Below are 13,086 nucleotides of genomic sequence, written 5' to 3' on the forward strand. Positions count from 1 at the left end.
AGTTGGAGGCTATACGTTGGTTTTGCCGGAAACAAGTCGCAGAGCAGTTCAGCAAGAGCAAAGTACTGTACCTGAGGATTTCCTTTTGAGTAAGACTACTCTATATCGTCTTACTCAAAAGCAAGCCTCACTGTGTTCAATGAGGCTTAATCCCAGACATGTGAAAAGTAGCCCCATCTGAGGTTAGAAATAAAATTCAGACCGTGCTTAAGTAAAAAAGACTTTCTGTTGTAATAAAGGGAAGCAAAGATACATTTCTCAGAAAAATTGGGCTTATTTCTGAGAAATTCCGTGCGGACTCAAGCGTTCCCTTGGCGTTAGAATCTATCAAATGCGCAGGACTTACTTTCGCTTTCCAAAACTATTTGCTAGCGCACCGCCTCTGAGGGTTTTTCCTGAAGGACACTGCACACATTCGGCAAAGAAGGGGGGGAAAAAAGGAAGGAAGGAAACAGGCCAATTCGTTGACGGGGCCAGGGTGATGCCAAGGCTTTTGGGGGCTTGGCCTTCAGTAGCCCCTTAACAGCCACCGTGGTTTGCCTTATTATGGGGAACTGAAAGCTGCCAGAAGCCTATTCCTTTGATGGTTCAGGGTAGGTGGGGCTCCAGGGCAACAGGAGACTTGCAAAGCAAGAGTCGAGAGCAATGTTGTTGTTTCTAAAAATGAAACACTTCCAGGGCGATCAAGCAGAATTAACCTCCTACCCGCCCCTACTCAGAAACCTTGGAGTAAGTCCCATAGACTTCGGCGGGGCTGCCTTCACGTTGTAAGATTGCAACGGTTTAAGTACGATTAATTTTGGCCGATTTTCAGCATATGCTTAAGGCTGCCACGCTATATAGGGTTAGTTAGGAGGCATCTTTTTTTCTGAATAAACATGCAATGGACTCCTTTGCATCTCCCTTGTGAAGCATGTTACAGGTGGCCAGTTGGAGCTGGGTCTCTTTGCAGCCTGGAGTGTTCTTTTCTGCTGTTTCAGTGGGAGGGTGCTTGCTGTAGGTCCATGGTAATATTAATAGCCAGCCTTGAGCCCCCCCCCCCCCCAAGAGCGCCAGAACGGAATTATTGATCAGATCTGAAGGGTACCAAACCTAAAGAAGGGCTTATGGCCACTTTGAGGAACAGCGACACTCCTGCCACAAATTCCGAGGCCCCCGTGGGGTGGCCCACGTCCAGAGTGGCCGGAAAGTGGGCCTGAGAGAGCAGGACAGACTCGACCGCTTTGGATGCTCTTGGACCTCGGCAATGGGGAAAGGTAGAATGTGCAGATCTGTGGTTTCCCTAGTGAAAGGAGAAAGTCCTAAGAAAGGCGTAGGTATCTTCACACGAATTGCTATCCCGGTGTGAGTTAAGCCGTCCATCCCCCCCCCCCCGCCCAGCAGTCTGGGCTGTCACAGACTCTCAAGCGGGACTTCCTTGGGAATCCGTTCCCCTCAGAGAGAATGAGATCCTGCCAAGTCCCTAAACGATGACAAGTTTACGAGGCACCGCATTAGTAATACTATGGAACTGTACGTTATTCTCACGAGCATGCACCTTTTAGTGATTTTTTTTCCTATTCAAAAGCCTACTAGAATCGGAGGCCCTCCGAGGTAAAGGAAGCTTCTTCCTAAATTTGTCTCTGGCTCCAACTGTTGGCTCCCCATTCCTTGGAGAAAGTTTTAAGCCACGGTTTGAACCAGTCCAGGCTTTGGAAGGGCGACTGGCGAAGGACAAGATGGGAAAAACTCGCTTGCAGTGTTCCAAGAATATCCGGCTCAACCCTCCTTCGCTCGGCGGCAGGGTCACGGCGCAAGCCTCCTCACGTCTGCGTTTCCCTTCTCTCCCCTCTTCTTTGGAAGCCAGGCTGTTCAGTAATATGTTTTAAGCGGGACTAGCGCTAGTAGCTCCTTACCAAAGGGGTGGCTTAAAACGTGGGGCTCTTCTTTCGGCGTTTGGCTGTTCCATTTATTCCCTTACCATTTGAAGGTGGAAACGGACATTGAAGGGATTGCAGGCTTGGACTCGGAGAGCCAGACGTCACAGGAGTCGGAAGTCCTAGGTTGGAAGCCTTCCTCGGCCACAGACAGTCACGAAGTGGTACCCGGTGGTCATGGCAAGGATAAGAGATTCCACATACAGTACCTTGAAACTCCTGGATGGGCCGCTGTAAGTCGGATATGACTTGAGGGCACATCTCTCTCTCTCTCTCTCTCTCTCTCTCTCTCTCTCTCTCTCTCTCTCACACACACACACACACACACACACACACACACACACACACACACACAAGGACTGAACCTCCGACAAAAATGCCCCCTTATTTGCGGGAGAGCCGATGCGCAGTGGATTGGAGGCACCGTCTGAGACCCGGATGGTTACTGCACTCTTTGCACATGTCCAAATTTTCTTTTGAAGGGCGGGCAGGTTTTCCCCAGCCACGGCAATGGAAAGAAGAGGGAGAACCAGGAGGATCGTATTTTGTCTCTCTGTGGGCTACTATTCTGGTTATTTTTACAGTAGGACAATCATCCTTAAACGCTTTCCTCCGCATAACTAGTAGAGAAAATCCGCGGCCCTTTGGGCGGTACTAAGTGAAGCGAGTGACACCCGAGTATTTGGGCGATGGGTCTCAGTTTAACAGTGTTAGAGGGAAAGAGGAGATCTATAGATAAATATAGTCATGTTGGATAAAAATACGAATTACAGTACTGGCAGATTCAAAATGTACGTCTTTCTCAGATTTACTTGGACTTTCAATGCAATCTTATCCGTGTTTACTCAGATGTTTATCCGAGAATCATAACCATACCAGCGGGAATGAAGGCAGGGCTTCCTGGAAACGAGTTTGTAAATTACTAGGAGTACAGTAGTCTATTACAGTCCGCAATCTGTGCTATTTCACTTTAGACAAAAAAAAATTGGCCACGAAGCTCACAGCTATTCAGTTGGGATCCATTTATTTCAGAGGCATCGATGGCAGGTCGGCTCACGATTCCATTCTTAGATATAATCGATCGTGTTAATTTTGTGAACCGCCGTGGTTCCCGGAATAGAGAGGAAAAGGCGGCATAGAAATAAAATAAATCAATAGATAAGTATAAAAACAGGAATTCGAATGCAGTGCAGTTCACAGAACAAGGGATGGCAACAGATGACAACCATAGGGTTCGAGCAAAGGGTTATCCGCACACGTCGGTAGGATACCACCTGAGAACAGATGGTTCGCCACCTTTGAATTTCAAGGTACTGTATATGTTTTTTTTTAAAGCACCAGAGCACACAGAGGTGGGCTGAAGGCTACTGAATCTGATGATCTTGGACAGAGACACAAAACGTGAAGATTCCAAAACAAAAGTACCTACTAAGACAGCATGTCTAAAGCTTTAAAACCCACACACACAGCTGGAAGACCTCTGTAGCTTCAGAACTGCTATATATACGACGTTGAAATGTGGTCGACTGTTCGGCCAAAACGGCTCAGATTAGTTATAGTGCACTCCACCCGGAGTGTTGAAATCTAATAATTGAAAGGGGTGTGCCTAGCCATGGACTTGTGGGTAACCCAGACTTCGGGGAGGGGGGAGCGGCAGAGAGTAATGATTTCCAGTGGGCTTGAGCTTGCTTGCTTGCTTGCTTGCTTGCTTGCTTGCTTGCTTGCTTATTTATTTATTTATTTATTTATTTATTTATTTATTTATTTATTTCTTACTTACTTACTTACTTACTTACTTACTTACTTACTTACTTACTTACTTACTTACTTACTTACTTACTTACTTACTTACTTACTTACTTACTTACTTACTTACTTATCGGGCAGGAAGGTGACTTGACGTTTCCTCCACTATTCATTTGAGAACTCGCTCCCCAGAAGTTAATTCCCAAGGCAAGAGTCCCTAATTCACCAGAGGGTTTGCTAAGGCTGCGAGGAGGCCAGGGTGGGAGTGGTGGGGCTTGGGCATGCGAAGCCCAGTCCGCAAAGGCGGCAGACTGTCTTGCTTCTGAAACAAAACAAAACAAAACAAAACTCTATAGAATTTGAACAAGACAGCCTTCTAAACAGCTTGTGCCTCCACACGGTTGGTGCCTTCCAACTTCTCCGTCAGCGCAGCCCAGAGCGAGGAGGCGAAAAAAGAAAAGGCAGGAGAGACTAGGTAGAGGCACATTTTAGAATTTTTCTACTCCGCCTTTCCATTAAAAAAGAGGACTCAAGGCGGCTTCTGACAACCAAGTCAACAAGAAATAACTGCAACTGCAAGCCAATCGAAGTTCCATAGTCATCAGCCCATTCAGATCAACACGGTGTTCAGTAAATAACTTTAAAAGGCTGGTTTGGGGAGGTGTTGTCTTCACACACTCCTTCGAAGCAGCGAGCCTAGGAATTGAAGGTAGATCTGCGCGGAGTGCAGATCAAAATCCGATTATCGCACTCCGAGCGCAGAGCGCGCCTCTGTCGGGGCAGAGAGAGGCAGACTGCTTCGAATCAGATGATCTCTTGGAAATTTTGCCCACATCCACCCACCGCCAGTTACTTCTGAGTAAACAGACCGGAAAACAGCGGGGCTTAGTGTTTATACTTCGTGGTGGTGGGATAGAGAGCAACCCAGCCTAGCCTCCCAGAGCGCTCCCCCGCAGGCAACAAATTCTACAATCAGCCTCCCTTAATCATCTTCGGAGCCGCTTTCAGAAAATGCCACGGAGAACAATGAGATGACTTTACCCACCCAGCCACCACCTCTTCATATCCACAAAACAGCCTATCGTTAATAGGGATTCAACCGGAGATTTGTGTCTCTCGGAGTCATTTGCCCGGAACAGCCCTTTTTTGCTTGCGGAAAAGAGAGGCCAGGGCAAAAAACCCTTCCGTCCCCCACAGTATTTCTCTGGGTGGGCAATGAAGGCAATTCCATTTCTTAGGAAGAAGGGTTGGTGCTGGTCCTGAAGAGAGGCAGGAAAGTGATGCTCAGCAGAGAAAATACCCCCGAGAGATTCATCTCTCCCAAAAAGCCAGGTCGATCCAGTGAAGTGTGTGAAAGGATCTATTTCGTTCTAGGGTACAAAGCAAGCTGATTTGATATTTTCAGTAGCATAAAACGTGGACTGACGTTCGCGCACATCCTTTATCCAAGCTCCCCCCCCCGTGCTCTAGCTGCGCACCATCTGTAACGTTTCAAGTGCAACACCTTATAATAAGAGTCCTCGCAGGCGCAGGTCCAGAAAACTAGATAGACAGGTGCTGCTTTCTCTCCCTGGTACTGGAAAGGGCTCTCGGCAGATCGTGGGTGCTCTTCTGTTTTTTCTACTCCGGGGAAATGTCAATCCGATTAAAAAATCCATGGAGAAACACCGGCATCCAGCACAAAGATGTGCCCGATCTATGCACAATCCTGTACATAGTTACTAGGGAGTGCCACTGAAATGAATGGCACTTATTTTGGCTGCACGGGTTCAACTTGGGGAAAAAAAACACTGAACTTCAACAAAACTTCTTTGCTACGGTTGAACAAAGCTGAAACTCAGACTTTAGCTTTTTAACTTTAGAAATGCAAACAACGTCGCAAAGGAGCAGCCCATGGAAGAAACGGAAAGACCATCCAGCTCCTGCTTACTGGTTTTCTTCTTTCTTCTCTGATTTTCTTTCTATGGTAATTGAATACAAGCAACAGTAGAACTTAGAAGCTTCGTGATCACTTCAACCACCTTCCAAAAGAAGAAGAGTCAATCAAGCACCTTGGACAGACAGACAGACGGACAGACGGACAGACGAACAGACGGACGATAGATAGATAGATAGATAGATAGATAGATAGATAGATAGATAGATAGATAGATAGATAGATAGATAGATAGATAGATAGATAGATAGATAGATAGATAGATAGATAGATAGATAGATAGATATGGCACACACTGGGAAAACAAAAGGAGTTCTAGCAAGTGAGACCAGGTATCCTTAATTATTATTATTATTCCTTAATAATTATTATTATTCCTTAATTAGCCGCCCCGAGTAGACATGGTCTAGAGGGGCGGGGTAAAAATCAAATAAATAAATAAATAAATAAATAAATATTAGCGCCAGAGTGGAATGTGGCTGAATTTAAACTCAGCGGATGGTCCTGTTTATTTCCGGTTAGTGAAAGAAAGCATATGCAGTGGGAGCAACCTGACCCTAAACGGAAGCGAAGTATACAGAAGTCCTTGTTGTTTAATGGAGGAGGGGCGTTATCCGTTGTCGGAAGCTCATCTCCTGAAGATCTGGTAGGTCTTCAGAGAGGTGAGGCAGCTGTTCTAATAGGGCCACTCTGGGGATGTCTGCTCTAAAGTTAGGTCCTACTGAGTTCAGTGGATCTACTTCCAAGTAAGAGTGCTGGGATCACTCTGTAAGTTCGTTTAGCTAGAAAAGAAGACGTTGATTCGTGTGGGGCACTGGGATGATGGAATTAATTTGCCTGTGGCCTATTAGAGAACGTTTCTTCCAGATCGTCTAGCAAAGATGTTTAGGATCGGATTAGCTGAGAAGTTTGCCCGGATTTCAGATCCGTACTCTCATTTCATTGGACATTAATTCCACTGAATTTGTCACTTCCAACCAATTATTCGTCCATGTTAGCCTTCTGTTTCAAAGGTAATTGGATCCACTACACGTTCAGACCCAGGACAAATCTCCCCCACCCCGCCTAATCACGAGCCAAGGCCAATCTACTTCTAAATAAAAGCCCGTTGACGCTCATGAAATGTCCTTTTGAACCAGAGGGACCACGCCACCAAGATAAGAGTAGTAAACAAAGAAATCGACTATAAATAATTGGATGGCTTTTTTCGTAGTCAGGAATGCGAAACACACGCATACAGGGGCAAAACTGAACTAACTGAAAACGTTCCTCCTTTGTTTCCTTCGGTGGATTCGCCTCTGTCAGCCTCTAACCAGAAAGAAGCATCAACCCGAGGTCGATACGGCAACGATGAAATCTTCCCAAGCGCGCGATCTCGTTTTCATTCTGAAGATGCATCTTCCCTCCATAGAGTCAGTCTTCCACTGAGTCCTCGGCGTGCCTCTCCTACGGGGGCTCCTGGGAAAATAGACGAGACCCCCCCCCCGGGAGGGTTTTCCTCTGGGAGCGATCAGCCTAGGAAAACCTCCGGTGCAGGTGGATCAAGGTGTTGGACCAGGCCCAAGGATCCCGCCTCACGGTCAAAGTTGCACCACAAGCCAACCTGACTTCTCGGTAAGCGTGCTTAGGATGGCGCAACATGACTTCTTGCCCAGGAAAAGAGCGGATCTCGTCTGGAGGGCATCTTCCCAGGGTCACCGGGCTGCCGAGAAGGAAGCGGAGTGGCGAGGGTGCGAGGGCGGCGGTGTCGCCTAGGCGGGCGTCCGGTGCGACTCCGCGGCCTTTTGCGCTCTTCCGACTAAGGGAGAAGCAGCCAGGCGCGCCGGGAGCGCGCAGAGGGCCGCGCACAAATGCATTAGCACCTCTGAGAACGAGCGGCTCCCGCAAGTGACCAGGACTGTTACTAGAACCGAGCGGACCCGAAAACAAGCCTCTAAGACGCCAAAGCGACCAACGCAGCGGGCCGGGGTGCCGGCGTGTGAACAGGTGCTGGGGAAACCGACGCGCTGACCTCACCGCTGGCTGCAAATTGGGGGAGAGGCAGTCGCCTCGGGCAGTCGCCTCGCCTTCTAGCGCGGGGGGGAAAGCACGATGTAAATAAATGTCACACATAAATAATAAATACACGCAAGCACCTTTCCCTCAAAGGAAGTCCCTCTGAAATCAAAGGGAACATTAAATACACCCCAGGGTGTTAATTCATGTGCCAGGAATACTAGTCTGAGGCACGGCCTTGAATGATGGCAGCGGTACTCACAGGCGCTGGCTAGCTAGCCTTTTTTTTTTAAAAAAAAAACACACACACACACACACCCGGCGGGACCTTTATGTGAAGGGGAAAGCTGCGAGCAGCGATCTTGCAATCCTGGGCGAGAAGTTAAACCCCTTTGCAGGTTCAGGGAGACTTGTCTGCTCAGCAATTCAATTCAGCCAAACGTATTAGTTGGTCGGCTGCTGTTGTTTTCTTTTGAAAATGCTAAGGTTGGAGCTTTTAAATTTGTTTCTATTTGTATTATCGTTCTTCCTAACAAACACGTGGAAGGCCTGGGGAATTTATTTCGGGACACATTTAATAAACGAAAGGGAGGACAGAATGAGTAAACGAAGTGAAGGTCCCACGTGCAGCAGCTGCCATTTCATTTATCTCTTGGGACACAGCGAGACTTACTTTCCTGTAGATGGGTATGTGTGCTGGGGATCTCAGCTGCTTGGTGCGGTCCAACCCTGTGTGTGTTTTACTGGAAGTAATTCCCCCCCCCCAATGTGTATATGCGAATTACAACTTTGGTCGCATTCCCTCTGGTCGCATTCCCTCTATCTATCCATTCAATTTTTTTTGTAGTAAAAATGATAATAATATTCTACCATAGCCAACCGATGCCATAGACATCTAGTCATATTTTTTTCTTAGGATGCTTTCATTTTTCTTTAGTACCGCTGTTGCTGCGACTGAGAAAGAATTTAGTCTCTTCAAAACAAGAAAACGGGTTGCTTGGAGATATATATATTTAAAAGGGAAGAGAACCAATCTGCTATCCCACGTGACCTTTGCTGTTATGTGCCATCATGTCGGAACCAACTTATAGAGACCCTAATAGGGCTTTGAAGTTAAGTGAAATATTTAAGGAGTAACTTTAACAGTTCCACACCACTAGTGAGTTTCCATGGCTGGGCAAGGATTTGAACCCAGGCCTCCAGTACCAGTCCATTGCACTACATTACACTATGCCGAATAGCATATGTAGCCTGGTTTAGAAATAAGTCCTGACTTGGGAATAACTGGTCTCACAGAGTTCAGTGAGATGTGAGGCCTTAAAACTGAACTACTTACTTTTGCTTTTTGTTAATAAATGTTCATCAATTCCACTGGCCTTTATTTTGCATCAACAAGTTTGGCTATTGGGCTATATTGTAGCTCATGTCCTCATTTTACAACGTCCCTGGTTTGGATGAAGATAGCATTCTGTTCAACGAATATGATTTCATCCAAGCTCATCTCAGCTCTCCCACCATAATTTTTGAATTAGAATCAATTCTCTCAAAAGGGGGAACAGTACTGGCTTTTCCCAGGAATAATTTGTCATTTGATCTGTTAAAATACAGAAACCACCTTTGTATGTCTGAATGTGGGAATATACGCACCACCTATAATATAGATATGCTTGTCCACATTTACCTTTCTGCCACTGAAGAGGTAGAGTATGATTATCTGTATGTCCCCAATTCAAATCTATTTTTCAGATACCTCTTTCTGTTGCTGCTCAGTGTGCCGGTGAAGCTGGAGGCACTGTGTCCTCAAAACCATGGTCAAGAGAAAGAAAATGGCGTCTAAAGAATGATAAATAAGTTTGAAGCCTTATTCCACTAAACTGTCTGTATCTCCTGCATAGTCCAAATTCCGGTATATTACACTACCTTAAGGCTTTCTGTCAGAAGATGTAGACATTAGCTGAGAATGTCTTTGGCTGCTCTGTTGATGAAATTGTTTCATCTTTAACAAATTTCTTCCTTTAGGTCCAATTTTCCTCCTGATTTTCTCCTTTGCCACTCGCTGCTTTTCTTACTTGCTTCATGCTTCCAGAATGAAAAAAAAAATCGGGGGGAAAATCCCAACCATCTGAAGAAAATGCCTATTTTATTTTCTGCAGTCAATGAGGTTTTATTCAAACAAACACAGAATGAAATAAAGCTGTTTATTCGAAATGCCAGGTGTGCGCACAATTATCTGGGAGGAAGTCCTATTGAAAACTTACTCTCGAGTAAACATGGACAGGATTACGTCGTAAGAGACAGAGTTCCCTACTTTGTCACATGTTCTCTGTCTGTGTGTGTGTGTGTGTGTGGGGGGGAGCTCAGGAAGCTGTACCAAAATGTTTTTCAAGAATTCACCTTTTTCTCCCCTATTGCAAACATTGCTTCAAGCCTTAAAAAAGAAAAAGAAAAAGCAACCGACTCTTTCAGCCCCTCCCTGATGAATTCCGGAACCGAACTGTCTTCCTCCCCATTATCCGGATCGTCTGTCCCTTTCTAGCCAAGCAATTGAGAATGGTTTTCTCATTTAAAACGACTCAATTATCTTTCTCGCTCGCTCGCTCTCAAAAAAGAGCACAAATTATAAGACAGAAACGAACCCAGAGCTATTTCCAGAAGATCGGAGCGAAGCTGCCTTTTTTTTTAACTCTGATCTCCGATTCCCGAGAGGGAGGGCGAGAGAATGCGAGAGAGCGAGAGGTGCAGGATTGAGGCCTCGTCCTCCTGCCGCGGCTGCAGCCTCAGCCAGCGGGGCTGGCGCTGTTGTGCCCTCCCGTTTCCGACCTGGCCAATTTCACTCCCGGGGGCGGTTTAAGAAGAGCGAGGTGCCCATCCGGGATCCTTTCCGTGGCTCGTCGTTCCTTCCCCTGAAACGCGTTTAAGAGCATCTCCCTCGCTCTCCGAGCCACCCTCCCCCCTCCGTTTTTTTTTTTAAATTGTGCCTGATGAAGAGGCTGGAGGAGCAACGCCTTCTGAAGATGACATCCGCCCTTTGATTCGCCTCAAACGGCTTCCCCACGACCGTCGGGCCGGATGAAGAACAACAACGCAGAGCGCGCACGGGGGGGGGGGAGAAGAAGGTCATTTGGAAGGAAAGGTAGCAATTTGCAGCCTTCCTGAAAATCCTTTGCAGATGCAAAGCCGCCTCCCTGCTCGGCGCCCCCTCCCCGCCGCCCTTGCCTCGCCTGGCGCAGCAGCAGCAGCAGGGCTGGCTTCAAATTGCGGGCACCCTTTGCCCGGGCCCGGGGAGGCTGCCCGCCACCGGGCGCTTCCTCGGAAAATGCAGCCCCCTTTCAAGTCGGTGGGAAGGCCGGGGAGACTCAGGCGAGGCTCTTTGCAGGGCGAACCCCCGAAGGACCTCCAAGACCGGCCCCTACACACGGAACGAAGAAGGAAACACCTGGCCGAACGTGCAACGCGAGCCAGTTTCGGGCACTGGGGAAGAGGGCAGAGGCGAAGCCGGGGGGGGGGGTGGGAATCAAGCTCTCCTCCCCCCACCGAGCCTTGTCAGCAAGCCTCCCCCGCCTCGGTAAGGAGAGCAGCCCCCGCCGTGTGAAACCCTCCGAGGATCCCCGGGAAAGGGAGGCACAGCTGGTGAACCAAAGGGCCCAAGGTTTGATCGGATACTGCCTTTTGGTACCTTTCCCATTTCCCGTCCCTTCTATCCTGCCCTCCCCGCCCAACCCGGGGGTGTCTGTCCGGCGACGGAGTGCGGAGCGGAAAGCCTATCTAGGGATGCCGTGAAAAAACACACGGACGCACGAAGCCCGGCGAGTCCTCCGCTTGCCCAAAGACTCTCGTTTTCACACGGACTCCTCAAACCTCCGTGTACACCATCAACATGAACATAAACATCCTTACACACACACACTCACACACACACACACACTTGGTACAGTATTTGTAGATGTGTAAACTTCGATCTAAGGGACGTGGTGGGCGCTGCGGTTTAAATCTGCAGCCTCTGTGCTGCCAGGTCAGAAGACCAGCAGTCCTAAGATCGAATCCACACGACAGAATGAGCCCCCATCGCTGGTCCCAGCTCCTGCTAACCTAGCAGTTCCGAAGCACGTAAAAATGCAAGTAGATAAATAGGGACCACCTCGGTGGGAAGGTTAGGGTGCTCCGTGTCTAGTCCCGCTGGCCACGTGACCACGGAAACTGTCCAGGGACAAACGCTGGCTCTACGGCTTGGGAATGGGGGGAAGGGTGAGCACCGCCCCCTAGAGTCAGACACGACTGGACTAAATGTCAAGGGGAACATTTACCTTTACCTTGACTTCGATCTGATTTTGATCGGCAGCTCGTGAGTGGCACAGGGCCTCCCCAGTGTTGTGATCAAATTTCTATTTTGAAAGGTTTGTGCCTTGTTATTTTACATTGTTCCTTTATGGTGCGTTTTATGATTTGTGACAGAAAAGGGGAGGCCGATCAGAGGTTTTGTTGGGCATTCCTGTAATACACTTACAGTACGCGGCATTTAATTATTTAAGATATAAATTATTTATGATCGTCGTTACACCAGTCACTCCATGATTTTCCACCGTAACTCTGCCGTTTTTCATACCCCGCCAGAGACGGGTCCTGCCTCTTCTCCAGAGACATCCATTCTAAGGCCTGTAAAGATAAAGTGGGAAACTAACAACACACAAGATCAAACCAGAACGTGGGAAGTGTTACAGGGTTTTTTTTTGCCCTGAAGAGGCCAGAATCCTCCAGCCAGCAGGGCGGATTGTGATCCCAAATACTCTGATTATCAGGGTTTTGGAATATTTATTTATTTATTTATTTATTTATTTATTGATTGATTGATTGATTGATTGATTGATTGATTGATTTAATTTATATCCTGCCTATCTGAATCACATAGGACCACTCTAAAAATAGAGGCAGGAACTTCCTCTGTCCCCATCTACGCCAAGAGATCCTGGCAGACGTCACTGGAATCAACAGGGCTGAGACCAAGAATAGGGGTTTCCTGAGGCCAGTTCCCTAGTCAAGCGCTCTCCCCCCCCCCCCCAATCGATTCAGACTAGGACCTGGAAGCAGGCAGATCTTGCCACATTTTTTCAGAGGATGACCAGGTGGTTCTCAGTCGTGTGAACAAGCCATTCTGTGCGAACCAAAGGTGAATGGAAGCGAACAAGAAAGCTAGAAAAGGGACTGGGAAGCTGATGCTTCTTTGTTTTCCCCCTTTCCTCCTCCTGCCTCCCCTTCTAGGAGCTAAAGTGGAGGCCTTGGACATCGGAGTCCTGGATGCAAATCCATGTGTTTACTTAATGCCATTTGCCCAGCTGTGAGCATTGCAATTATGAGGAGGGGGTATTAATGCTCTTATTAGCTACTTTAAGGAAGAACAGTATGTGAGATACAAATACTGAATTTGCACTGGTGGTACCAGCTACAGGGACGTTAGCAGATCTCATATCCTGGTTAACTGGGCAAACACTAGAAATA

Source organism: Pogona vitticeps, chromosome 2 (assembly GCF_051106095.1).
Source record: "Pogona vitticeps strain Pit_001003342236 chromosome 2, PviZW2.1, whole genome shotgun sequence".
Taxonomy (NCBI): domain Eukaryota; kingdom Metazoa; phylum Chordata; class Lepidosauria; order Squamata; family Agamidae; genus Pogona; species Pogona vitticeps.